The 27941-nt window shown below is 44.9% G+C and overlaps 1 long non-coding RNA gene across 1 annotated transcript in view; it reads right to left on the bottom strand.

Annotated features, from left to right (window-relative positions):
- LOC138520112 (uncharacterized) overlaps positions 1-21107 on the bottom strand; it is a 100195-nt gene extending 79088 nt beyond the window's left edge. Inside the window, exon 1 of the long non-coding RNA XR_011282795.1 lies at positions 20653-21107. This is a non-coding gene — a long non-coding RNA (uncharacterized lncRNA). The remainder of the gene's footprint in view (positions 1-20652) is intronic.
- Between the last annotated feature and the right edge of the window lie 6834 nt (positions 21108-27941).

Genomic DNA, 27941 nt, shown 5'->3' with positions numbered 1-27941 from the left:
TTTCAGGAAACCCTTTGCAGCTGTAGAGGCATATGGCACCACATTGTCTGTGACATTTCCTTGGAAAAACTGTCCCTGAAAAACACCTCTTCTTGGAACCTTATCATCGCCATAGTGAAAGCCTGACTCACTGCCCTCCACTCGATCCATTTAGAAGAGTAATCCACTAAAACAAAAATGAATCTACTGCCCCAACCCAAACCTTGCATGGGTCACGTAAAATCCATCACCACCTTCGCCCAGCGTTCAGAGTAGACTTCGAGTAGACATAGCGGGGCCTCCTTAGCGACTCTCATTTTGTGACTGGAGGAACACCCCTTGAACCGCCTTAGAATTCTATTGGCCATTAAATCCATGCCTGGCCTCCAAAAGCGCCTAGTGAGGCTGAAGCCCTGGCATCACTGGTATGCTAACTGTACTATAATTTCCCCTAAGGTTTCTATGGGTACAATCCTACTGTTCCTCCTCACTTTGCCATCTATCACTCCATAGTTCATCCTTGACCTCATACCCGACCCAGAACTCCTCCTCCAGAGTGGTCTTGTTCTGCCACCCACTAACCGTCCATGCCTTGAAACACTTCATAACTCTCTCCCCACCCTCAGCCAGACCCCATTCCTCTTCAGAAATGGCTGGTGAATCCTACAACCACTTCGTTGCCAGCTGCCTCAAGCCCTTCCTCAACTAGGGACTAGGGAGATGGGACAAGCAGGCAGCAGCTGCATTGTGTGTCCATGGCAAATACTCCAGAGAAAAGTGTAAGGATGGCAATCCCAGCAGCCATCTGGCAATGCATGGCGAGGCCTATTTCCATTTGGTACTTGAAAATACTTGCACAAGTGGCAGGAGGTCTGAACGTACCCTGAATTTATATCCCAACAGGTAAAACCTAAAATGGTGCACAGCCATGATATAGCCAACGCCTCTCATTCAATCACCAAATAGCTTACCTCCCCGCCTCTCAAGGGCCTGGACGCAAAGGCCACTGTGTTTTCTCCCAACCCTTTAGAAGGTTGTGCCCAAACCTGGCCCACTTCTATCTATGGTGAGTACTGTGCAGTGGCCTGGTACAAAATTGCCCAAAGAGGGAGAATTGGCAATGTCTTCTTTTATTCACTGAAACATTTGGCTGCACTGTTCTAACCATAAAAAAGGGACCCCTTCTTAAGAAGTGATATTGGGGGCATCATTTTTGTGGCCATATCCTTTACGAACTTGTGGTAAAGTTCAAGTGATCGCCAATTTAAAAAAAAGACCGTTATTGGTCCTTATTAGTAAGAGCCGGGTCAATTTTAATAGCATCAACCAACCCCGGTCGGGGCAAATCCCTTCCATCTAAAGTTTAAGACCCAAATACTCAGCAGCCCTCAGACTTAGTCAGCATTTTCTTCTTTATATCATTAATCTGCATCCTTTAGATGGCCCAGCACTTGCCCAAGTGTACTGGCTGGTTCTCCCACAGTGTTACCATGCACAAGTGCATCGTATTGAAATACCTTTGAGCTCATCAGTCCCTTAAGAACCGCTTCCACGGCCTGTTGTAAGACTGCTGCCGCCGAGGCTAGGCCAACGGGCATTCAAGGAACTTGAAAGTTCTTAAGGGTGTGTGGCGGCTCAGAAGAAGGACAGAGATGAGTGTCTTCCCTTTCAAGGGTTTTTATTTTAGAATTAAATAAAATAAACTCCTAGATATCCCTAAACTATGGGGTTTTCCTTGCTTAACACAAACTAACGAGTGTGTTTGCCAGTTATCGTTGAGACAAAAAAAAATAACTGTTCTCTGTCCAATTCTCATCTACTCTGTCCCTACCACTATTCAGAAAGAACAAAGGCACAGGAGAATGACTACCTTCTCCTGCATTCTGCTTCTCAGCAAAGTCACTTTAGTAGTTGGGTTTCAGGTAGTTCTTGGCAACTACTTTCACTAATTCATACATTTCAGAAATAGGATTTTTCAGCTTTTCTAACATATCCTTGACACCTTGCTTTTTCTTTCCTTGGTTCCTTCTCTCTCTCTTTCTTGGTTTCCTATATGTATTACTGTTTCTTGACTTAATTCCAATTCCCTTCCCTGGCTGGGCCAGTTAACAACCCTTTCAACCCGTTCCTTACTTTTCTTCCACTCTTCTCTATTACTGGGACGAGTAGGGAGGTTCCAGTAATGATCACTTAGGTTCCACGCTTCACTCTTACTGGGCCGAATAAGATTGTACCAGTAATGATTCTCATTTGGGTTCTACTTTTCACTCTTACTGGGAATAATATAATTGTGCCACTAATGATTATTACTTGACTTCCACTCTTCACTCTCACTGGGACGAGTATGATTCATATACTCCTGTGTCTCCCGCTGCCCCTGTTACTCCTTTCCTTGGGGTTAGCATCACCAGGCCTGGTAATCTCTTCTCGTGCCGACAGGCTGCCTTCGCTCTTCTCTCCTCGCTCTCTCCATCTGTATCAATTCTGCAATGCGGGAGAGTCCGTGTTCTCTGCATTGTTACTGAAGAGGACAGTTCACTGCGTCATGGTCATGCCATCACTCACTGTTCGGCTTCTTTGTTGGGGTTCCCTTTCCCCAGTTTCTCTGGCATCTAGCTGTTCTAGCATTTCTCTTGCATGCTAGCTGTCTTTCCACTCTTAATGCTTCACTTCTCAGCTTCTCTCAGCTTTTGCACACAGGATTGAAACTCCCAGGCTTCTCTTCCTTCTAGCGCTCCTCCTTTCCTTTTTATAATGCTCAGCAGGGCCTTCCCCAGCAGAGAATCAGAGTTCCTTCTATGTGTTGCCAGAGTGTTCTGCATTCCTTTAGATCTCTTCTTCATCGCAGTATTGGCAATATGATTTTCTTCATACCGAACTATGTTATGTCACAATAACAAACAATAGCTTGTTCTTTTTGGCGTCTTTGTGTTGTGGCTGTAGTTGGCTGTAGTTGGTGGGTTGTGAGTGAGTAACTTAGGAAATTCCTCTTTGAACCCAGAGTCCTTTCCCCAAGGGCGGGGGGCATCTTCCCTGGTGAGGTTCTGCTTGCCTCTAACCCTAGGGAGGATATCGGGTAGCAGGCGCACTTCCCTAGCCTCACAAGAAAAGGTTCCCTCCTGGGGAGAAGTGATTGAATTCTGCGATTTGTCACAGGTGTCATGAAAGAAGTCAGGTGTTGGGATTCATCTGAGAGTTTCACTTGATGATAAGCTGATGAAATGTTTAGCACACTAAATACTTTGGCACTTCACAGGGTTGCCAAGGTCTCAGCATGATCAGGTTCCAAGCTGTCATGGGCTTGGATCCCAGAGCCCTGCGGGAAAGGTTCGAGAAAGGGGCGGTTGGGATAAGCAGTGACAGCCCAGCAGCACCAATGAAGAAACAAAGTGCTTGGTGTCGCCATGAACACCAGCTAAAAGGAACACATGCGCGTTCCTTTGAGTTATTCCCACAGAACAATCGCTCTTGCCCATGTAAGCAGGCGGGAAGCAATTCCATGAAGCTCATTGATGTCTACAAGGAGCATGTGGTGGGCTCCAGGAACCGTACCTGTGGGGACAGCAGTTCATTTGCCCTTAAGGGTTCATCACTAAAAGCATTGCATAGACGATCAGATTCGTTTTAATATTTTCCCATGTCACAAAATAGGAATCGCCCTGAGGGAGGGTGGGTATAGGAATTGCAACGCCTTGATACCCGAAACTCGAGTTGGCAAACGATTAACCAAATATATATTTTATTCACAGCAGCATTCAGGAAATGTTCACGAATAGGTAGGGGCTACATCACATTCACTGTCCTGTCAAACCCGAGTGGACACAGAATTAAAATTTGAGTGTCTGGTTTACACTGATCTGTAAACAATGTGTGTGATTTTGTAATATGTGTTGTGTGTGTGTTTTTGGATGTTTGTTAGTTGACAACAATTGTGTCGTTGCGATATGTCACTGGAGATATATATATATATATATTTCCAAGTCAGAAAGGCGGTGAAGCCTCCATTTTTTGGAGCTGCACTCCCATCAGAGTGGATTACACCAGTGTGCGGCAAAAATGGCAGAAAAATGAGAAAGTTGGGAAACACCAATTCAAAAACTGCCCAACGAAGTCGTAGAGAGTAAAAAGCTTTATTGAGAAATGCAGTTTAAAAAAGCTTCCCAAATTCATCCATGCCAGAGAGGCTGACTGACGCGTTTCGCCACACTCCCGTGGCTTGCTCACAGTAACTCCTCCCTGTGTAGGGATCCCATTTAAACACATACATACATTGACAAACAGTGAGAAGGTGACTTTGGCTGGCTGCTGTTGTTTCTGTCGGCCATTTTTGAAAGGACTCATGGATCTTACAGGGTATATGAGCATTATATTTGCTGTATAGTTCTAATTAATCTGGCGTATACAGTTGCTATTACATTTATCCAATATGTTTTGGGCACCAATGCGTGAAGCTTCACTAATGATTAGTGAGAATACATATATTTGCATCCACAGTTGGTTTTGAACATAGTTACAAAACAATACAATCAAAAATGCAAATTGTATATCAACCATCAAATAAACATATGCACCCCGGTTTGCACTCCAATGCCTTTGCATCACACATAGGCTACCGTGTTGCCAATGTTGGCCATGCTCGTATAATGTCACATCTAGATCTATAGTGAGGTAGACTATGTATGTGTCGGTGATACTGTTTAGATCGCCGACCTTGCTGATGTTGATCATAGATAATGCGTATGTGTACATGGGATAGCCCAGTGCTCTAGGATGGACATTATGGCCGCCTATAGCAATCTGTAGGAACAAGGAGGGACCTTGCTGCCATGTTCAAGGTATATTATGCAGCCGGAAAAACTGCTTCCCAGCATGGTCAATCTAGGCATTGTCTGTATTGGGATCTTCATTCTGTTTAAACAACCGCTATCTAATGCAAAATCCAAGTAATGATTTAATATGGCAAAAAGGGCAAAATGTTATTATGTTACACTTGCAGCAGGAAAACATATGTCCAACTGTTCATAGCTAGAAACATATCATAGGTCAAATGCATAGAATTAAAGTACTAAAGTGCAAATGCATAGTGCAAGACTGGACTAGGTTCTCATTAGATTACATGAATGTACCTGCATCATATAATCAGGTGCGATTGCATTGTGCTAAAATGTTGGAAATTAATTCAATATCTACTCTGTAAACGCATCCAATAATAGCAAAGTGCCAGTGCATTGTGCAAGAATGGGCGGCATTATCATTTAATCATATGCATGTACATCCATCATGTAATAAAGTGCAAGTGCATTATGTAACGATGATAAGAATTCATTGGATATCTGCAAAATATACAAATACAATAGTAAAGTGCCGATGCAATCTATAAAACAGGTCACCACAGTAATGGTAACCGTTCAATGCATATAGATATAATTGCACAATCTACAAGGAAATGACAAAATGCTCACTCACTACAAGATTACCAAACCCTATACAAAAACCATATATATATATATATATATATAAATATTGTGCCGGAGATTTGTGCTTTGCCAAGGGAGATGTGTTTCCCTGTACAATGCAGTAATTTACAAAGCAATTTGTTTGTGCTCTTGATTTATTTTCTTATTGACAGCCGACACTTGGTCATTTTCGAGGCTGTGAATTCGTGCAGAAAATGTTCAAAAACATATTTTTATAATATATATTTACAGAATCCATAAATAAAATTGTAAAATCAAATAATATGCAATGAGCTCTAACTACTGTGTTTAATGATGATGAGGTCATGAATACCAGCAATTATGCTGGCTTTTTAATGAGACCATACCTTTGTCTATTTTCTCTTATGTGTCAACCACCTGCCCTTTACTGGTATGTAACATTATCCATATTATTTGATTTTACAATTTTATTTACGGATTCTGTAAATATATGTTATAAAAATATTTTTTGTCAATTTTTGCTGCACGAATTCACAGCCTTGAAATCGACCAAGTGTTGTTTGTCAATAAAAAAATAAATCAAGAGCACAAATTGACTTTGTAAATTACTGCATTTTATAGGGAAACAAATCTCCTCTTGTAAAACGCAAATCTCCGGCGGTTATACCCTAACATAATCTTAATCTCTCTCTCTCTCTCTCTCTCTCTCTCTCTCTCTCTCTCTCTCTCTCTCTCTCTCTCTCTCTGTCTCTCTCCCTCTCTCTCGCTCTCTCTTTCTCTCTCTCTCTTTCTATATATATATATATATACACATTGTTTTGTGTGATACAATAAATGAATGAATGCTTCAAAATGTTCAGTAATTATACATTATTGTTACATCAATTGATGGATGAAATTTAAACTGTATTCAGATCCATCTGGATTAACACTTAGGAGCTTCGCTTTGTGTCAAGTTTTGTCCCCCAATGATCCTAGTTGGTGAATGCTCTGTGAGGTTGCCTCAGATAGGTGTGACATGTTTGGAGGACACTTGGCCATGGCTAGGTGCCTGAAGGGTGTGCTTTGGGCCATGTCACGTGGCCACTCTGGGTGGCTTGGGGGTGGTCGGAGGCACAGCCAACTACCATGCCCCAGGCTACCTTGCCAAATGCCACTATGAATGGGTTCAGGTAACCCAGGACAAGCCCATAGATCAAGCCTAGTGGGCACTGTTGATATGCTAGTGTTTCTCATTAAACCCTCCCTAAATCAAATCAGAGAAATGCCTTTTTATTTCTTAAGTATAGTGGTGAAAAGGTGCCAAAACATGCCAGATGAATGTAGCACCTTTCTTTTCATTCATCTACATGTTGCAAAAAGTGTGAATGTCTCCTGCAATTTACGATGGCAGGAGACATTTACCATGGATTTGTGGGATATATTTCCCCACTCAGCTGTAGTCCCTTCCATAACCAAGCTGCACTTCAGCAGAAGCAGCAAAATGGCTGCGCTGGCTCCTTGGAGATCTACTGCCTAACACCAAAACTGTGTTTTGCAGCAACAAAAAGATGGCTGCACCATCTTGCCAAGCACCTACTGGGCGCCGGATGGAACTAGGGGGCACTCTGAGAAAGCCTGCCAGTGTGTTGTGTTCTTACATGTACAAAAGAAGGGGAGTGAAAAAGCAGCGCTGCTTTGCTGCAAGCCCAAAGTCCCATTGAAAAAGGGAAATATTTACATTTAAAAATGATGCCACTCTGTTGCTCTTTTTCCTCTGTTCCTCATCACAATACTTTTATTAATGAGACCCTGCCATGCCCATCCACTTTCAAATTGTGCTTCAGCGGACAAGAACAGTATCCCTGCATGACAGGCTGTTGTTCAGCTCTGAAGTGATCAAAAGAAGCTTTACTTCAGCTACTCAGGAAATGCTTTACTTTTGGGGCTACAAAATATCAAAGATCAATGCGCCAAAGAGGCCCTGGCTCTCTGGGCATATGTCAATTTCAGTGCATCTGTGTTTAAACAAATTGCTGCATACAAGAAACTAACTCTTGCAAGGAAAAGGTCAGCAGTCACCAGATGTTTAAACAAACTTTTACAAATAAGAAAAATACTTGTTTAAAAGTGTCTGTTGGATAAGGTCCTGCCCTTATCTAGCAATGTGAAGGTGTTTTGTGCTGTAAAACATATATGGGAGATCTTATTCAACAGGCTTTATTCTGATTTATAACAAAAATAAATAAAATAAGGTATTACATTTATTTTATTTATTTATTTGCATTTGTAAAGCGCACGAGCCGCCCGCAGGCATCGAGGCGCTGTTGCAGTGATTGTCTTATATGTATATTTGGCTTAGTTACTCAGAGATAGTAGGCTCTTGGTTACATTGAGCTTAATAAAGAAGCTCTTGGTTACATTGAGCTTAATGAACAGTGTTAGCTCTTGGTTACATTGAGCTTAATGAACAGTGTTGCATTAGTAGCAGAGGAAAAATTGGTAAAGGAGAGTGCACTAGCTTGTGGTAGTGGACTGAAGCAGTCAGGTGATCTAAGGAGGGCTTAGGTGAACAGCAGGGTTTTGATTAGTTTCCTGAATGCCAGGTGAGATACACTATTCCTAGCGTGTGGAGGGAGGGCATTCCAGTGTGTTGCTGCCAGAACTGGAAAGCTGGATCCTCATGGCTCGCGCTCTCTTTGTTTTAGAAACAGATATCCTGTTCGCATAGGCTGATCTGGTGGGTCTCGTAGGTTCTTATTTAATAACCCTTTGCACCAGGTATTGGGGTGCCTGGTTGTGGAAGCATTTGTGTGTTATGGCCAGAGCTGTGAAGGCTATTCTCTCCTTGATGGGGAGCCAATGGGCTTGTTTTCTTGTGTGTGAAATGTGTTCCCTTTTGGAGATGCCAGTGGCTGCCCTAAGGGCGTTATTCTGGACTGTCTGTAGTTTGGCGAGGTTTTTATTGAAAGTTCCTAGGAAGAGGGCATTACAGTAGTGTAATCTTGATCCGATTATTGCTTTTGCAATGGTAAGACAGTTGGGCTTTGAGAGATATGGTCTAATGGCATTGATGAGTTTGGAGTGATATGCAGAGGTCGAGGAAATGGCATTCACTTGTCTGTTCATGGAGAGGTCAGGGTGGAGGTAGACTCCTAGGGTTTTTACAGTTTGCAGTACTGGGATTGATGAGTGGTCAATGGTAAAGGAGCTGTACTGTTTATCCAACTTCTTAAGTGTGGCTGGTGAACCGATTATCAGAAGCTCGCTTTTATCCCCATTGAGGCATAACCAGTTTTCTGCCATCCATGTTTGAATTGTGCAGTAGGTTGACTCGAGGGTGGCCTTATCAGCTTCGTAGTCACCTGTGAGGGGAATGAGGACCTGTGTGTCATCAGCATAGTTGGTGTACATGATGCCCAAGGCGTCCAGGATCTAGAACAGCGGCCTGGTGAACAGGTTATATAGAGTGGGGGAAATGCAGGATCCTTGAGGGTCTCCACATTTGATGAGGCTTGGGAATGCACGGGCTGAGTCGGAGAAGACTTTCATAACCCTTTCCTGAAGAAACGAGGTGATCCAAGCTATGGCTGAAGGGGAGAAGTTGGCGGCAGTGGAGAGGTGGTGACAGAGAGTATTGTGATCCAACAGGTCAAAAGCCGCTGATAGGTCAAGGAGCAGGAGGAGCACAGGTTTGCCTGTGTCTCTCAAGTCATCCATTTGATTTTTTAGGTCTATGAGAGCAGTTTCAGTGCCGTGCCCTGGGCGGAATCCTGATTGTCTTGATCCAAGCACCTTGTTGGTTTCGAGAAGCTTCTGGATTTGCAGGTAAGCTGCTTTGTCCAGAATTTTTAGAAGGAAGTGGACTGTCATGATGGGTCTATAATTCCCTGGGGCATTTGGGTCTAGGGTTGGTTTTTTAAGAAGAGGGCGTACCCATGCTTCTTTGAGACTGGTGGGGACGCGGCCTGATTGGAAGGATGCATTGATGAATGCAGTGAGAAAGGGGGCAAGGGGGCCGGCGCAATCTTTAAAAAGTTGAGCTGGGCAAGCATCCCTCTTGCAGGTGGATGGTTTGATTGAATTTAGGAGAGCAATAACCTCTTGTTCGCTCATATCCTTAAACTCGAAGGATGGGGTGTTGTTGCTGGTCATAGTCTGTGCCAGGGTTATCTGGTGACTAAGGGCTTGTTGATGGGCTAATATTTTGTTCTGGAGCATGGTGAGTTTGTCCAGCATGGCTGTTTGGATTTGGTTGCACCACTTTTCATCCTTGTGGAGTATTGGTGGTGGGGTAGTGAGAGTCTCCAGTTCCCTAAAGATGGCAAAGATTTCCTTCATATAAGATTTCGCATTAGCTATTCTTGAGTTGAACGAAGAGGCTTTTGCTGAAATTATTGCCGTTTTGGATTCTTTAGAAATGGATTTGAAGGTAGATTTGGTGATGTCATTGGGGTCTGCTTTCCAGTGAGAAAGCACTGCCCTTTTCTTAGCTCTAAGGTCATAGAGATCTTTGGAGAACCAGGCATTGGAGTGCTTAGTTCGTTTGGCCTTTTTCAGGGTGAGAGGTGCAATAGCGTCCACTGCCTGAGAGATGATTGTAGTAAACGCATCAGCAAGAGTTTCAGGGTCGTTAGAGCGGGGGGCCTGGAGGGCCGGCACTAGTAGGTAAGGCGTGAGCCTGTCTTTAGTTAGTTGCTGGGTACTTCTGGCCATAGCTGCAGGCAGTGGGGTCTGTTTGAGTTGGTCCCTCGAGACCTTGATTTCAAACAGAGTGGAGTAGTGGTCTGACCAAGGGATAGGAGAGATATCAGTGATATTGATTGAGCAGTTATGGTGGGTTACCCAATCTAGAGTGCGGCCTTTGCTATGGGTAGGTACTTCGATGGCCTGGGTGAAGCCTAGTGTAGATAATGCTTTGCTCAGGGAGGCTGGCACTGGACCTGGTGGTCTGTAGATGATATTCAGCATAATGGTACAGTTGGCGGAGACCTTTACTTTGAGGTGGAGGTAGTCGCAGGTGGGGCTGAGAACGCCTTCCATCTGTCTAATGGCAATATGATTTTTGGCAATCAAGCTACATGGGGGAAATTCCCCCATGTAGCATTGCATTGCTACATGGGGGAAATCGGCCCCAAACAGGTTTCTGCTTGGGCGTTGCCAGCAACAGAAAGCCCCTCACAGTAGATGATAGAACACCCAAGTGATAATTGCTACCTTGGCAGACTTTTGTCTGGGCTGAGGCCTCTTTCAATGGAAATTCTGGGACACCAGCCTGTGAAGTGGAGGGGGCCATAAACGTTCAATCAAACTAGGAAACCCCCTCCCCACACTGGGCTGAATTGATAGTTGGTGGTAGTTGAAGAGAAAAAAAATGGCTCCAGTGAAGGACAAAGGATGCCCATTTGTTTCAAAAGACTATTTTATTAAGAAACTTTGAAGATTGTTATTTTTGCAACAGAAATTCGCAGGAATGTAAAAGGTAAACAGTTTTAATGTAATTTTGTGGGTTTTAATTTAAGACGTTGTAGCCTTCACTGCCACCCTGGGAACAGAAATGGCAGAGAATTGGGTATTTCAAGGAAAATGTACATGATGCCAATGTAAAATTCAATACTGACATGCCTGATGATAATCCATACACAAGTGTAAAGTTATAGAATTTTAGGCCGAATATTTCACACTTAAAATGACTAAAAATTATTAGAAGGGTGGAACAATGTCTTACAAATTGTAGAGTTGGACTGGCATGTTCTGCATAAAATATGTAACCTGCTTATGTAATTTGTTAAAATGCTACCACTGTGCAAATGTGCCATTTATGGCAAAACTGGATTTTAGCTAAAGTAACTGTGGGAGGTTCTGGGCATTGTAAAACTCACATCATAAATCTGACATTGTGCTCTTGAACCCAAAAAGCTGATAGGAAGGCGGTAACTATCACCCCTGACCAATCCAGTTGTTTAGAGGCATACCTAGCTAAGCCTGCCCTACCATATAATTCTATGATGCCACGATGCTTTATAAAAAGGGTGGTTGACAGAACTCTGGACACACACCCTTTCCTGAAATTCCGGCGCCTGCGTTCCGGATCATCTACATTCATCTTGCCAGATTCCAGATCCCACTGCAAAGCCAAAGCATAGCTGATTCCAGATTCCATTGCAAAGGCAAAGCATAGCTGATTCCAGATTCCACAAGGCCAAAGCATTGCTGACCATCTCAGCAAGGCCTCAGTCCAGAGATCCCACTAAGGAAAAAATCCCAATGACCAAAGGGAAAAGCTGTGGTATTCTTTTGGGAAGCATCCTGAGACCTGACCGGCTTTTTGCCCACTAACTGCATGCCCGCTGCAACCCTGCCATCCGGCTGTCCTTGTATCCGGTGACCAGACAGGCCCAGCTGTTGTTCTGCTAGGAGAGTCTGCCGCTACCTGCTGACCTGAGCCCTGGAATGCAGAACCTGGTTGACTGTTCCTAATGCCAAATCTAAGAGCGGACTGTGAGTATCCCCATCCCATAACACTTAGTGTACCCCATCTTGACTTTTGACATTGTGCCACCCTCTAAGCAACCCTATCCATACCCTAATAACTTGTATAGACTGTTCTAATTTTCTGTGTACCCTGTTCTTGTTTTCTAGTGTTAGCGCAATTCTTTCATTCACCTTATCTTGTAACTCATTAGTAATATTTGGAGTAATTTAAATTAATTCCCACATAGATCAGAACACGGCGGGAAAAGGTTGACGTCGCGAATGAATCTTTGAATGTACCGTGGCTCTCTTTAACAATATAGTCTAGATAATTTAGTTTAAGCAAAACTTGCCTTTCATTTTTAAAACCGATTTTCTCTTTTTCACTGCTCTATTTTGCTAAAACCGAACCATATTCTACCCTCCAAATCTCTCTCAATTCACCAGCTATAGCCTTCCTTTCTCTTCTGTATTGTCCCTGTGATGTGCATCTCTCACCCTGACAAGAAACTGCATTCTGTATCAGTGTTTTTCACCCGTTTTTCTTTTTTTAAAAAACATTTTGGCATTTAAAACTGCAAACTAGAAAAAATGTAACTTTTCCATGTGTGAATTCGGCTGCACTGGGTTTTCAATTTTAACTTGCTTTGTGAACTGTATGCTTTTTTGATACTTTGCCTGATGGTTGTTAGTGATATAACATCCCTGATACTGTGATAAAACATATGCATATCATTATTTAAACACAGATATAATTAATTATTTTTCAAAATCTGATGGCATTTTAGGCTTTTTGGATTCAGATTTTGATTCTGTTTGCTGCCTTTTATCCCTGATTACCTGCTGCTTCGCTCTATCCACTCAGAATTCGATTATTGGTGGGTTGAAGGAACATTTCAGGGGGAACCCTTAACTTGGGTGCTATCTATCCTAATTCAAATAGTGCTCCTATTCATTTGTGCTTTGAATATGTTTTACTAGAAGGGTTACCAAGTGTATTGCTTCCATTCCATTATCATTATCACCCCATTGGTGATTGCTGCCAATATTAAAATGTGTGTGATTTTTGTGAATTTTAAAAATAAATAAATATTGTATTTTGACCAACTGGCCTGGTTCACAGTCTATTGTAACCCGGGGTATTTGTAAAAGGGGTGTGAGACGGGTCGGGTACCGGCACAATTTGAATTCGTTGAAATTAAAGAAAAAGCATTCCTATTGAGCACCACATCCCAGGCTAGGACCAAGTGTCCTGGTCCAGTGTGTGACGCCCGATTGGAATCCTTAACAAATTCCTATGGAATCTCCCTGCTTTTACCAGGTGTAAAACATGGGCAGATTCGATGGGAATCCATTAGCTTAGTGCCTGCATAATAATCTGGTGTTAAACCATGCGTTGCTTTGAGGTGGAGCGGGGATGCATGATGGACACGATTAGTCAGTTCATTGCCTCTACTCCTGCCAGTGCTGCACTGCCCTACAGGGCGCTCAGGAGATATTCCAGTGGGCCTCTTTGATGTGGGTCTCCTGGTTTTTTAATTCTCTTACCCTCTCGCCCAATCACAACACTGCCTCTTCCCCACATCCATTTGAAGTAAAGGATTTGTTACAAAGCTGCCAGTAGGCTATCACTCACTCTTAACGCATAGTATGCCTATTTTATGTCGTTTAACTTTACAGGGACATGGGTGCTTTAAAATTCATCCTTTGGACCTAGTTTTTCCAGATGTTCTTGGGTGTGGTACCCTTCCACCCTCAATCCATACTTATTGAAGTTGGTCATGCTTGCTACATTTACTCAGACAGTGTAATGTGGGGCCATTTGAAAAACATTTCCAGGGCCACTTTTGGTTCCCAGTCCACCCCTGTTTAAAATAGAAAGAAAATTGCACAAATTGTGAAAAGGTGCAAATGCAGGCACCATTGTGTAATGCCCGTCACCTTGCAAAATGAGCCAGTTCACATACACAATGGGCCAGATTATCAAACCTATTAAGTAAGAGCATTTGAATGAGCACATCAAATGCAATTGCTCACCCCCTTTGCACATTTACGCAAATAAGGGAGCATTTGTACACATTTCAATGCACGGGGAAACAAATTCCCCAGCGCCTGTTTGGAACAGGGGCAGATGAATGTGCAATACAGTGAAGGGTGCATTTTGACACTCTCATGCCTTTTTATTTGAATGTGACAGCAGCCTTATGAAACAGGGATAGAAATGCTTTTATTTATTTTTGCACATTTCACAATAATGGGCCATTCACTGGTCTGTGAATAATGCTCCAAGCACCCACATTTCTAATGTATGCAAGCAGGGAAGCCCACAGCATTTTTGTGGTGTTGCACAGCCCCCAGGAAATGTGCAAGTCACCCTTCTGAACACGGTCAGCTGCCGAATTCTTAAAATGGTCCATTTAGATAAAAGGGAATCTGTAGAAATGACCGAATAAAAATGAAAACCAAATGGGATATTTATTCGAATTTCGGCAGAAGAGCGGGGGATGGGGTGGTGTCCGCCGCACCCTTGTTCACTACAATCACATCGGGGTTGCGTGGTTGTCCCCCGCAACCGAAACACTAATGTTTAAAATAAATAAATTAAAAAGGACCCTGCGGCCCTGGTTCCCATGCACGTGAGGAAGGGAGGAGTTGACAGCATACAGCGAAGTGTGCCGCCAAAGGGTAAGTAGTAGGGGGGGGGGGGCGATGCGGGAGACCAGAAATGTCCACGGGAGAAAAAACGAAAGTCCTTTTCGTTTAAATGACTTTCGTTTTTTTCTCCCTTTGACATTTCGCATTCGATGAAATCATGATGGACAACCTTAAACAAGCAAAAATGTCTACAGGGGTGGTTCCCCACACAAAAGGTATTGACCCCTCCTACTAAGTGGGGATGTAATATTATTCAATCTTAAACAAAGGAAGGGTGTTAATCCATAACCAACAATCACATCTATACCTACAAACAAGGTCTCTACCTAGACATCACCACACATACCAACTAATATCAGGTGTATGTCCTCAGACTGTTTCACATAACATATTTTATTGGGCTATGATGGGTACAGTGTTGAGCAACAACAATTAATTTGGCTCTGTGCCTTTTTCCGGTTCTAATGATTGATCTTGGTTTTTTTAACAGCAACTTTTTATGCGTTTTTTATTGTAACATGTGCATATGCTTTTTATGTGTTTTAGATTCTTGTGTCAGGATTTTGTTGCTTTGAGTATTGAACAATAAAATATGTTATTTGAAACAGTCTGAGGACATACACCTGATATTAGTTGGTGTATGTGGGGATGTCTAGGTACAGACCTTGTTTGTAGGTATAGATCTGTTTGTTGGTTATGGATTAACACCCTTCCTTTGTTTAAGATTCAACCTTAAACAAGCACATTATGTGCTTTTTTTTTTTTACTTCCGGCACTTTCTGAGAATCTGGCCAAGTTTGGAGTCAGAGATTACAACCCTCGTTTCTCTTAAAAAGAAAGAAGGAATTATGACCAGAAGTGCCTTTTTCTTCATCAGGTACTATATGAGCACACTTTTGGGGGTACACATCTGTACACAACAAAGTATAATGGGAACAAATAAAAGTTGATTCAGTGGACATACAATATTGCTCAATGCAGCTTCTCTTGACAGGAACACACCAAATGCTCACCCATGAATAGACACAGGTCACGAATGACATACTTGATGCTAACAGGAAAAAGTACAGATGAGACACCGATTCAGTTTGGGCTCAATGAAAAATATATTATTGTTTCTTTTGTTGTAAAACAGACCGAACTCCAGAACAATGACCGAAAAATGTGCTTTGTCGTATCTGGACACAGCAATTGAAATTGTTTGATTTTTAGCCAACCAGTACACTTTAAGTTTCTGCAGAGACGCACCCCACACCTCCTTCTGTACCCTTCGTGTCGGATGCAAATGCAAATGCGCCAGCCAGCAGATCGATGCCCTGTTTTTCAAATGCTTAGGAAGACACTTTGGCCTCATTACGAGTTGGGTGGTATACCGGGGGTATATCTGCCAGAATACCGCCCAATGGAATTACTGTTACCACCACTTGCTCATTGGATTTACCGCCAGTAGTGGTGGTGGCGGTGTTAGTCCCCATTAATCTGGAGTGCATAGGACTCCATTGGGGATTTCGGTGGAATTACTTGGGCGGTAATGCTGCAGATTTTTTGTCAGAAAGTGGGACTCACCTCCAGCAAGATTCTGGCGGTAAATCACTCACTCCAGGTCCAAACTCGTAGCATGGCAGAGCGTGTAAAGTGGTAATTAGTGCCACTTTTTTACCACACCACCACACTCATAATGAGCCTCAATTTAACTTTACCTGTTACTCTCTGATGTACTTAACAATGACAGCCCCCATCAGTTCCCCATGCTGGCAATCTGCCTGGAAGGCACAGCTCAGATATGAGGGTAGGACACATCTTCATGTACCCCCACCTCCCCGAATGCGATAGGATATGGTCCCCCCTTGTTTCTACTCCAATAGGGGTGGCGTATGCTGGGCCACCGCCGGCTCTTGCTACCGCAGAGTGGCATCTATGTCATGACCGAGGCTGCACTCGGAGCAATCTCTTTTTTCGCTGATTCTTTGTTTTTCTGGGGGCAGTCATTTTTTGAGGTCTGGAGCAGTCACATCAGGGAATGCTTGCGGTTGGTCGAGGTGGGCGGGGGGCTATTTACAGGCAAACTGTCAGGGGCAGAAGCACACTTTGGGCTCACACTGACTGCTTCCAACTTTATAAAACAGCTGGCTAAATTACAGAGGGAATCCTACAGACACTAGTTGATTTCCATAATGAGTTTATTTTTTTGACGGGACAGCACTAATCTCTGGAGGCCAGTGCAACACCAGGGGCCCGAGCATCACCAAACTCTGAAGCAGAAACTGCAAAGATGAAAAGAACAAGAAACAAGCCTTGTCCAAATAAGCAAAGGTAAGAAGGAGCAACGTTCGCCTGACATCAGACTGGGCCTGTTTCTCCTGCAGTTCAGAAACGGGCTGAAGACCCGTCTCTTGAAAGAAAATCTCACCGGTGGATAGTGCGTGTAACTCTCCCATTGAGACTGGGTCCACCTCCCCGTCCCTAATCTGCCTGTAACCCTCTGCCCACGACAGCACCCATGATATTCTACCCTTCTAATTGTAAACAATCAGGGCACTTTAGAAATTAAATAAGTAAATACATATTCTGCTCCTGAAAACAGAAAGACTCACTACTATGGGAGATATCATTACCAAATATGGGCCGCCTCAGAAAAGCTTTGATGGACTATCTTGGTTGAAGGAGAGAAATCAAAAATAATAATTGCTCTGACGAAATGTTTGCTACTGATATTTACGAAACTAGCAATTGCACAGTAGAACTATAATTTGGAAGAGCTCTGTTAGACAGCGACGATCTGTACTTTACTTGATACCTTATGAACCTAGTGTATTCTAGAACAAACTATTTTTTTTCTTCTTTTTTTTTCTTTTTGGTACATATCTCTTTTTTGCTTCTTTTTCTGCTTCCTTCTTGTCTTGTATATATGAAGTTCGCTTGATTTTTTTATGCAAACAGTTGTATGGATATTTATATTTTGTATGGGCTAAAGGTTTTCAAAGAGGAAACCAAATAAACCAATAATAAAAATAAAATAAAAAAAATACATATTCTTCTATCCTCGTGTTGCACTCCTTGTTTTACAGCACCCTATTACTGCCCAGCTAGTGTGCGCTAAATGGAGCTCATGACATGGATCTATAGTGCTCACGTCATGTATGACAGTTACATTGTTTAAGTGCGACTTAATCAATGACTACAAGCAGGTGGCTGTGCATACCAAAATATAATGACCATTACTGCACAGGAATGCAGACAGATAAGAGCTAAAACGCCAGAACGTGCAGAATAATTTAACTGCTACATCTGACACCTTGAAAAGGTGTCATTTTAAAACACAGTCATCATGTTTTTCTCTCTCACACACACACACACACCCCTTTCCCATGATATCCCAACCATACATGTTTGGGGCAGATCTCCTCTTTGCTGTGATGTCACTTTTGGCTGAGCAATGGGCGCACCTCAAGGCATCTCTTCCATTCTCCCACGTGGAGAATGCAGCAGTTGATAACCGCGCACAGATTTCCTGTTTCACTCCTGCCGGAACCCTATGCAGAAGCCCTATAACCGGATGCAAAACATGCTAAGCGAAGATGCAGCTGGGGGATGTGTGCACTGGAGCAAGAACAACATACAGACTCTGCAATCAAAAGTCCCGCCTCAGCAATTGACCAATCCTGGTGACCCTGGGCAAACCAATTTACCTAAAAGGGGTATTATTTCCATTGGCTGCCAATAATGGGAATCACCTGCGCGTGGTTCTATTAAGCGTGCACTGCACACACACACTGCCTCGCCCTGCATGATTTAGCAGGCAACAGTGTTGCTCCATGCATCATATTAATAATGATCAGCTGTTTAGTGTCCCCAAGCTTGCTTGTGCCACCATCACTTGGGAGCCATGGTTCCCCCCAACAGAGAAGTGAAATGAAAGATGCTCTTGAACCGTTCCTTCTGGAGACAGACACCAAACCGCACAGCGGGACCCTTGCACAGCTAATTTACAGACTAGCAACCTGGCTGCTGCATCCAGCACCGCAGAGACACCAAGCTCCCACCTGAACACTATGGCCTCCACTCCCTAACCTGCACACATCAACACAGGAGCAAAGCTATATGACACGCTCTGTTCTTCCAGCTATCCTAACCTACCCACCTGTTTTCCAGATCCACCAAAGGGCCTCGAGTCCATGCGGGTGGCAGCTGTGTAGGGTATACACTCCAGCAGCCAGACATAACGTGAGCCGTGGCTGGGTATAGACAGTGCCTTAAGTGGCACTACAAATCGAGCCAGGGCTCATCGAGGGGGCGTGGCCTAACAGCAGGGGTCTTGATGGCCCGTTAGGCCACGCCCCCTTGACGAGCCCCGGCTCAATGGGCTACTGGCACCCCTGCCAGGCAGCCTTTTGTAGAGATTGCACCCTTTCCCCTTTGGGGGAGAGGGTGCTGATCTCTGCATTTATATTCTATAGGCTTGCCTGGCAGGGGACAGCGCCTCCCTATTCAGCCTTAATGGTGGTGCTGCCCCTCGCCAGCTGGGCAGGGGCAGCGTCACCATCAAGGCTGAAAGGGTGAGGCCACTGGAAGCAGAGGCCTTTTTCCTAAAGACTGAAACTCCCGCGAATCCGCGGGAGCTTCAGTATTTAGAAAGCAAGGCCCCTGCTTCCAGCGGCCTCACGCTTTCTCCTCAATGGTGGCGCCGGCCCACGTGCATCACTTGATTGGTAGGATGCCTCGTAGGTGCGGCGCCACCATTATGGCTGAAAGGCATTTTTTTCTGAAGCCTGAAGCTTTCGCACACGAGCGAGAGCTTCAGGCTATAGAAAAAAAATGGCTTTTCGTATAGTGGGTGGGGCTGCCAGGGGAGATTAGTGGGCCCCGGCAGGGCCCCGCCTCAAAACGAAATTTCGGAACTGCCGGGGCCCAGCCACGGCAGGCCCCGGCCCACTTAAAGCCCTGGGTATAGAGTCCTAGGGCCCCCGATCCCCCAGATTGATGGGCTGCGGCGTCACCTGCTACAGTGTGTGTGTGCGGGAGGTGGGGCAGGGGGTAAGATGCCTTGGGCCAGAGGATGCTTGCCTACACGCAGTCTTCCCCTCTGCGGTTCACACTGCAGGTTTTTGTTCCACTGCCGCACTATCCTGAGCTTCCCTGGACAGGCTGCCTGTTGTTTCAGTTCATGCTTACCACTGGCCTGGACAGGCTGCCTCCTGTTGCTTCAGTTCCTGCGTGATACTGGCCTGTAGGCTGGACAGGACTGCTCTGGGACTTGAGCCCATGGCGGATCTCTGTTTGCCACCTCCCTTGCCCATACAGGAAGGTTCGAGTTCCCTGCATGCAAGGGATTGCATTATCCTCAGGAGGGTCACATCTGCAGCAGGTGCCTCAACCAATTGAGGTATGTTACAAAGTATATTCAACGGATCCATTCTGCGAGTTTGCCTAATTAAAAAAAGGAAGGGGGAGGTGGCTGCAGCAAAATGAATGCTAGCAATGCACCGTCTCTCTCTCTCCCTGACCACTTGCAAAGGTGGGTCAAGCGGTGGCAGTGGCTTATTGTAAGGGGTCAGTGGCAGGGGCGAGCACATTTTGCTGCGCTTGCCTCTCCTTTTGTTTCTTGATCCGAGGAGCTGAGCCCTGCAGGCAGCCCTTTCACGATACATTGCGACCATCTCTGTTGGAAAATGCGCACGGTCAAAGGGCTGCCTGTGTGTGCCAGTGCTACAGATTAAGAATGAAAAGCAGAGGCAGTGTGAATAGAATACTTGAAGGGTGAAGCAGAGCAAAACCAAAAAAGGTGATAAACGGATCAAGGTTTATGTTTCGTCATAAACACTGGCGTTACTTTTGGCAGACGTCTACACCAAGACAGGGCCGTACCATTGCCTGCTACATAGGGAGGTGTCGGCGGAGAGCCACTGTGGCCATGTAGGGTTTCAGGGCAGTTCTAACCCATAGGTTTGAAAGGGTACTTTCAAGGCAAGGGGGGCTGAAAACAGGTGCGTTTGTCCCAATGCATGAAAAAGGTGCCACTGTGGGGAGGGGGTATGTGGTAGAGAAAAAGATCTACCACTGGGTAGAAGCAGGTGGGGCACCCACCACCGAACCTTTGCTAAGGTGGGTACAGATAATGGAGGGGTACCTTAGTGCAAGTTGGCACCTCAGTCCACCTTCGCGCCCTTCTCCTCCTTCTCCTTGATCTGGGGTCTCTTCTGCTTCTTCTCCTCCGCCAGTCCTCTGCCCGCTTCACCTTTATCCTTCTTGGGCAGTAGCGTGTAGGATACCAGGGCAGTGGCCAGGTAGGCCAGCATTCCGGCATAGCCCCCCAGGAGCAGGCACAGCGGCTGAGCCACCACGAAGAGGCAGGACACGTTCACCGACGCCCGCGTGTCCAGGATCAGCTCGTCGTCCTGGCAGGCCCGGGACACCTTGAAGAAGTAGTAGAGGGCCACGGCGGGGTAGAAGGCCTGCTCCGCCATTCTCCTGCACCTGCTGACGCCCTCACTCAGCCGGCCTGGGCTGCCAGCAATGATTAACCTCCCGTCTTCAGGTCCAAGGTGCAACGTGAGGCGCGAGGCGGTGTATGAATGGGGCTGAAGTCTGTGCGCCTTAGATGATACCAAGACCACACATCTCACATCTGTGTGTACTGAGGTAGAAACGATGCCCGGATTGACCAACAGTCTATCTGTGGAAAGATCAAAGGTGTGTGGACTGCAGCGCACGTGTTCCTCTGGGTGCTACCAGGTATGATGCTTATTGCAGCATTACTTCCCGGAAAGCTATGAAGTCCATGGCACAATTACTACTTTGGGAGTTAGGTGCATGTGTAATATTTCAGCAATACAACCCAATGGTACTGTAGCAGAATCAATACCTTGGAAGTTATGAAGTATGTGTTGGGCTTTAAGTGGGATGGTGCTCGCTGGGGCAGAGCCCTGGCAGTCTTTAAAAAGTTCCCCTGAGCCAGGGTTCTGCCAGAGCTCCAACCACTACTGCAGCTAGCCCTTTCTCCACACACACAGTGAAAGGGCTACCTCCATGGCTCGGCGCTGTAAATTAAAAAAGAAAGTGAGACGCGAGTGCATAATTTATGCTAGCAATACACTGCTTGTATCACTGACCAATTACAAGAGGCGACACTGCCTTTTTGTAAGAGGTCAGTGGGAAGGACGTGCAGATTACTAACATTCGTTTTGATGCAACGGCCTCTCATTTTGTTTCTTGACAAAATGAGCTATGGTGAAGGGTCTGCCTTAGAGAGGTTTTTGATGGACAGGCTCTGACCCCTGTAGGCATCCCTTTTATGATCTCTGTAAGAAAATGTGCAAAGTCACAAAGGGCTGCCCTATTTACCCCTTTCCTAACAAAAATCTTCTGCCACCTCTTGTCTTCCCCATATCCCCATACCTCCCCTGCTTCTTACATCAAGTACTTTGACTTCGCCCCATGAGCTCGCCTTGATTTCTCATTCCACTTAAAGCAGTGGGAATGTATTCAATTTCTGCAATATTATCTGCAAAGTTATAATGCCTGTGTGCTATAGCAGAACTTTTACCTGGGGAGCTTTGAAGAATCTTTATTATTGTAGCATGGCTAAGTGGACACTTATGCAGAGTGTGTGCTATAGCATAATTATTACCTTAGGAGCTATTAAGTATGTGTTTTATTTCAGCAATATTGCCTGGAGAGATATGATGTCTGTGTACTGATGTGGCAGGATTGTTATGTTTTGCTATGTTATGCTATGCTATGCTGGATGATTATGCTATAACTATGCTATGGTATTCTACATTAGGCTCTCTCTCATACATTTAGGCCTCAGATCTTCCCTCTGCTTCCCTCTGCACGCAGCACCCCGGACAGGCCCAAACCCCTCCTAGGGAAGATGACAAGTCCGACCTTCTCTTCCGTGGATTCTCTACAAGTATAGCATTAGCACCATATATGGGAGATAACAGTAGGGTTTCTACGAATGCCCCTTACCCATAATACAACATGATGTATGTTAGGGAGAATTCTCAAGAATGTGCTAATTTCCCTTACCTTTTGAGACCCCCAGCAACTTTGCTGGATTTCTAGGATTTTAGTTTCTACCTGGAAAGAGTGTGAGCCTTTTTTCCACTCTTTCATGTATTTTGATGTGTGTTTTACTTTTGTGTTCTTTGGATATGGAGTTTTAAAACAACTCCATAGGCATCATCTTTTTCTGTGTGTCACACAGCACCCTCAGTGCAGTGGCACAGGGGTGTCTTTCAGACTCCCCAAGGTTTAAATACCTTCTCTGGGACTGACTACTGTCTCCCAGAGCATGTAAAGTTAAATTGACTTTACTAGTCTTTTTAAATTTACAGACCCAGCACACACTATCTTTCAATAGAGTGCTGGAGGGGTTGCCTAGCTTCCCCTGAGTCTAAACACTAATATAACAGTCAAATGTTACCCTTTCTCACTTGAAATGACTGGTGGCAGTGGTTTTAAACAAACTACCATGATTTTTCCTGACCGCGAACACCGGTAGCTAAAAATCGCTACAGCCAACTTTTCCAATATGGCGCCCAAGACCTATCTGTAAAAACAGACTCCGGTCAACTTTTTTCACCATTTCTTTTTGGAAAGGTCCTTCTTGTGTTTGTCTCTGCGCACCAAGCCAGGTTTGGTCCCTTTGTTCGTTGGCCTTTGGCAGGCTTAAGTGCTTAAGCCCTCCTCTGGTGCCTGAGTGTCTGGGGTGGACACAATGTGAGGGAGGTGCCTGAAACTCCCTGTGCTTAGTCTCATAGGAGACCAGAATGCACTCTGGCATTATTGGCCAGCAGGCTGTCCGGCAAGGACAGCCACCCTGCTGTGTGAGTGACAGCCAGGCTGGAATGAATGGGGGAAAACTGTTTAAAAGCAGGTCTCTGGGACTTGGAAAGCAGAGTCGACCACTGGAACAAAAGAACCGAAGACCAGCTGAAGGAAGACGACTGCTGCAACTCCTGGTCCACCGATGAAGACCTGCCGTAGGTCCGAATTGCCTGAAACTCCATTGCCAGAGAAGCCCTTCAAGGTTAGCTTCTTCTCTTGAGTTTGGTGGGAACAACCAACTCGTAAGACGCCTGGACACCGTCCGCATAATGGTCGAATTTTCTCCTTAGTGCTGTTGAAAACCAGATAGCCAGTGGGAAGGATACCAGTTCGTGGTCTTTAAGCCACCCACACCTTAAACCGACATTTTGCCAAGCTTGTGGCCTCTTCCCTGGGCAGTGCAGGAACCTCCCAATGTCCTCCTTCTTGTCCCCACGACTGAAGCTCAGGAACAGTGAGATCTGCAGGAACTGCCAGGAACAACTGCCTCAGCTACAGCTTTTCTTCACTTACAAGGTACTGTGCAAGTGCGGTGCAGAACTCCGATCGGCCACGGTTAAAGTTTGTGAAACTTTAAGACTTTGAAGGCTTATCTTTCCCTAAACCAACATATAACATTTCGCCTGACCAAATTCTTCTTAAGAACCGTGGCAAAGACTTAACCGTTTACTACCAGAACTATGCTATCCTATACAAGACTCTGAACCATTGACTTTGGCCCAGGCCTATTGAATTGAATGGCTGGTTGTAGTGAACTGAAACTGTTTGCCCTTCCTCTATAAAATATTTGTGCTATCTTTCTTTTAACCTTGTCTTTCTAACCCTTTTAAAGTAACTGAAGTGCCATTTTGCACCCACTTCAGGGGAGCTGAACGTGTTCATAAACTGATTGGTTGTGTATTGTAGAGTATTAGACTGTGATATTGAGCTGCTCTTGCTAGTGGAATGTTTTCCAACTGACTGTGTAAATAAATGTATATTCTTTTACCAAGAAACCTTGAGTAAGTGTTTGTTTGAATCACTGTAATTGCCAGTCCTTTGTGTAACCTATTGTACTGCTCACTTTACTCTTGAGATAAGTCTGGCTGCTCAGCCCCTGCTACCACATTACAGTGTAGTACAGCCTTCTACCAAAGGTGAAATTGTACTTACACGTGTAGTCTTAATTGTGTGTAGTGTTCCCAAAGGGTACTGCACATGATTCTGCCTAACAATGTACCTACCGGACTGCGTCACAAGGTCACAAGTGAGATGTCGACAGTTTTTGCCAAATGTCTGCAATATCATGCCAAGTAACACCCCCTCATTCTGAAAGTGCTATTATATATTAGTAATTGCTTATCATTTGCGATATAACCTGTGCTTTAGGGGTGGTCCCAAGAGAGCTCTGTGTGCCGATTGCCTGAACACCTGTCCTGCTGTGTTCCCAGCTGATCACTCTCTATGCTCTGTCTTTGCTATCTAATACAAGATGCTTGGTTTACCACCAGTCTCTGTTTGAACTACTTACTTGCTGCAAACTGATGCTGGCCGAGGGGGGGTTCTTGGAAAGGGGCCCTATCTTGGCCACCACAGAATGGTACTGTGATCTTTGGTCGGGACTGTGCTGGAATTCCTATGGGGGGCTGCCATCTACCACTACCACAGGCCAACTACATAAGGTCCTCATTTTACCAGAGGGCGCTGTTAAAAGCGTGGCATCCCTGTTATCTGCGAAGTTGTCAAACTCTGTGGTGTGGTTGGGATGCCCATGGGAAATCTCTGTCGCAGAGCAAGGCCGTGAACTTGTTCCCCTAGGACTGATCAGTAAATATAACCATCCGCTTATGTTCTGCTTTATTTTTGATCTTCACGGCACTGCATGTCATTTTGACAAAAATTTGATTTGTCATGTTGTGTATTTTCTCTCTCCCTCCACCTGTGGAATGTTTTGTGTTCATCTATAACTGGGTAAATAGCTACGTTTCAGTCATTTTCAGCTCTGTCGATCACAGTCATTGAGTTTGACTATGGTCTTTCTGTTTTGCTTCTGTGCACTAGTTGCTGGTTTCAGTGTAGAGCTCAAGTTGAGTACCTAACAATTAGTGCCGTGGGCCTTCCTGTGCATAAGTGTTTTTTGTTGCAATCAAGTAACAAACAGATAGGTGTCCCATATTGTAGCGGAGCAGGCCCCTGCATTTGCAGAGGCACTGGAAGCCCACAACACCCCTCTTCCTTGCATCAAAGCAGCGCGACCCAGACACAGAAAAGCACTGGCAGGCTGCCAAAGCTCACATTGAAGCTAAGATTGAATGTTTTCGCATCATGCTCTCGACAAACATAAAACAATGAGAGGGATAAGCTCTCAACTACAGAATGCAGTTGGTGTAGTTCTATTTAAAGGCCCTTTCTTGCAAACAACTTGTCTATCGTGTACATGTCATTGCTGTCTGTTTGTCGGGTTCTGATTAAAACTGCTTCTGTTTCTACTACTGTGAAGTTTTGTATCGCTTGTTGCATTGGATTTTTGGATTGTCATTTTGTCAGGGTTGGTTTTACAATTTGGGTTACTGTTCATTTTGCTTCTTGAACTGGTTGAAGAGGAGGTTTAGATCCTCATTGCATTTTCTTGTATTTTAGACATAGGGCCACCATGTGATGTCACAGACTATTTCTGTTTTTCAAACTAGCGAGACATGCTGCTGTCTCCAGGCTACGTGAGTGTCAGAGTCAATGCGCCTGTGGTTTATGTGTGCTGCACATAGACACAGTTTGTGAGTAGGGGAGTCCAGGTGTGTTGTCGCATGTCCGCAGGATCAAATGTGGGTTCTGATGCATTTGCCCCTGGGTGGCTATTAAGAGTGCTTTCTCAGAGGAACATCGCTGGTAGACTGCTGTGCATTCCTGTGGGCTGCCGTTTTTATGATTGCAGCTGACAGTGTTGTCTTGTATTTTTCTCTGCTGCCAGTGTTATTTTTGCTACTGAATCAAAGGATTGCTGTGGTACGTCTTTACTTTTATGCTTGCAGGCCTGCCGCGTTTAGAGAGCTGACATATTCCTTTGGGGTTACTTGGGGTTCATTGTGATTGGTTTTGTTGATGAATTGACTTTGTGTTTATTTTCTTGATTTAGTGTGGGCACTGTCAAGATTGTTTGCTACTATTCACTAGCGTCCTGTCCATGCTACAGACAATTTAGGGCACAGACAGACTTACATGATTTTCTTCCATGAATGCGAGAGGACTTGATTGGCAAGAAAAATGTTCCTGCATGAATACATTTTGGGGATTGGCCTCCCACCTTCATTGCTTAACCTACCATAACACTCAGAGCCTTGCTATATCTGGGTTCTGGTTTCTGCTAAAGAGGCGATGCTGATGGACTTTAGCCATTTGTGAGGTAAGTGCCAAATGTGATTGTTGAAGCAACCGTGAAGCTGTTCCTCTTGTCCATCTTGTCTTACTTTATCTTTATATTCAGCAAACTCTATCAATCCTTGCCTGCTCCTCTCTCCCCTTGTGTACCACCTTTCTGGTTTGTCTTTACGCTGTCACCACCGGTAAATACCAATTGCCGGAAGGTTTTCTGCACCACCCCTCTTGATCTGCAGTACCTGCATTCCTAGCTCCCTTTGTGTCTCCCCGCTCTTTTGACTTCTAGATGTAGCCATGGGCTCTGAGATTTCCACAACAACAATTACACCTGCAGTAGGCACTAATGCTTTCTTCATGTTTTCGACGTATGGGGCGTTCACCTGTAAATATTTAAAAGAGTGGAATCTTTTGACTCAGGTTCAAAAGGAGTGTCATTGGCCACTTGAGGGGTTGTTTCATGTGGATTGCCTTGTTGTCTTGCGCGAGGCTTCGAAACATAGAAAGTTTAAGGTGTCTGATGGTCATTGGTCAGCTTATTTGACCTGGTACAAAGTGTCTACAGACAGATTGCGTGACAGTCAGACTAGGTCGCTTAAGAACTCTCAGGCTAGGTTAGAGAAAGAATTAGAGCAGAAAAAGCATCCTCCAAAGGCTGGCTGGCTAAACAGTAAACACAATCGCAAAACAGGCCTCTACCAAGTGTTTCTGCAGACACCATTAGAGATTCTGGTTCGGAAGCACCTACAGCACCACCTGTAGACCTTTTAGATGAACAAGCACCATACTCGTCTCACCTGAGGGCCTGGACACCTCCTTTTCACCCCCACCACCAACCCCTGCGCCACTGCCAGCCATCACATTCCCCCACCACCCTCTCCTGCCTCTCACACCCCCGCCTGCATCCTCAACTGCTCTGTCCAATCCTTGAGGAGACTTAACAACATCTCCTCCCCCTGCCCCGCCTCCACTTCTGCCGCCATCAGCTTCTACCTACACACCACCCTGGACTCGCTCCCAGGCAAGTAGGTTCCCACCTCGATCTACATCCACTCCCCTGCCCATCCCCCAGTCCCATAGGCGCATATCTGACTCTATCTGCCAGAAATACATGGATGACTTGCAGGCACTGTCCGACTCTTACGCTTTTAACTCCAGGCCAGGACAACTTACCAGGCAAGATATTAAATGATCACATTCATCCATGTCTGAGCCACCCCCGCTGCACACTAT

The sequence above is a fragment of the Ambystoma mexicanum genome, chromosome 13 (assembly GCF_040938575.1).
Source record: "Ambystoma mexicanum isolate Mex_15411 chromosome 13, UKY_AmexF1_1, whole genome shotgun sequence".
In the NCBI taxonomy this organism is placed as follows: Eukaryota; Metazoa; Chordata; class Amphibia; order Caudata; family Ambystomatidae; genus Ambystoma; species Ambystoma mexicanum.
This window is presented reverse-complemented; position numbering and strand designations above follow the sequence as displayed.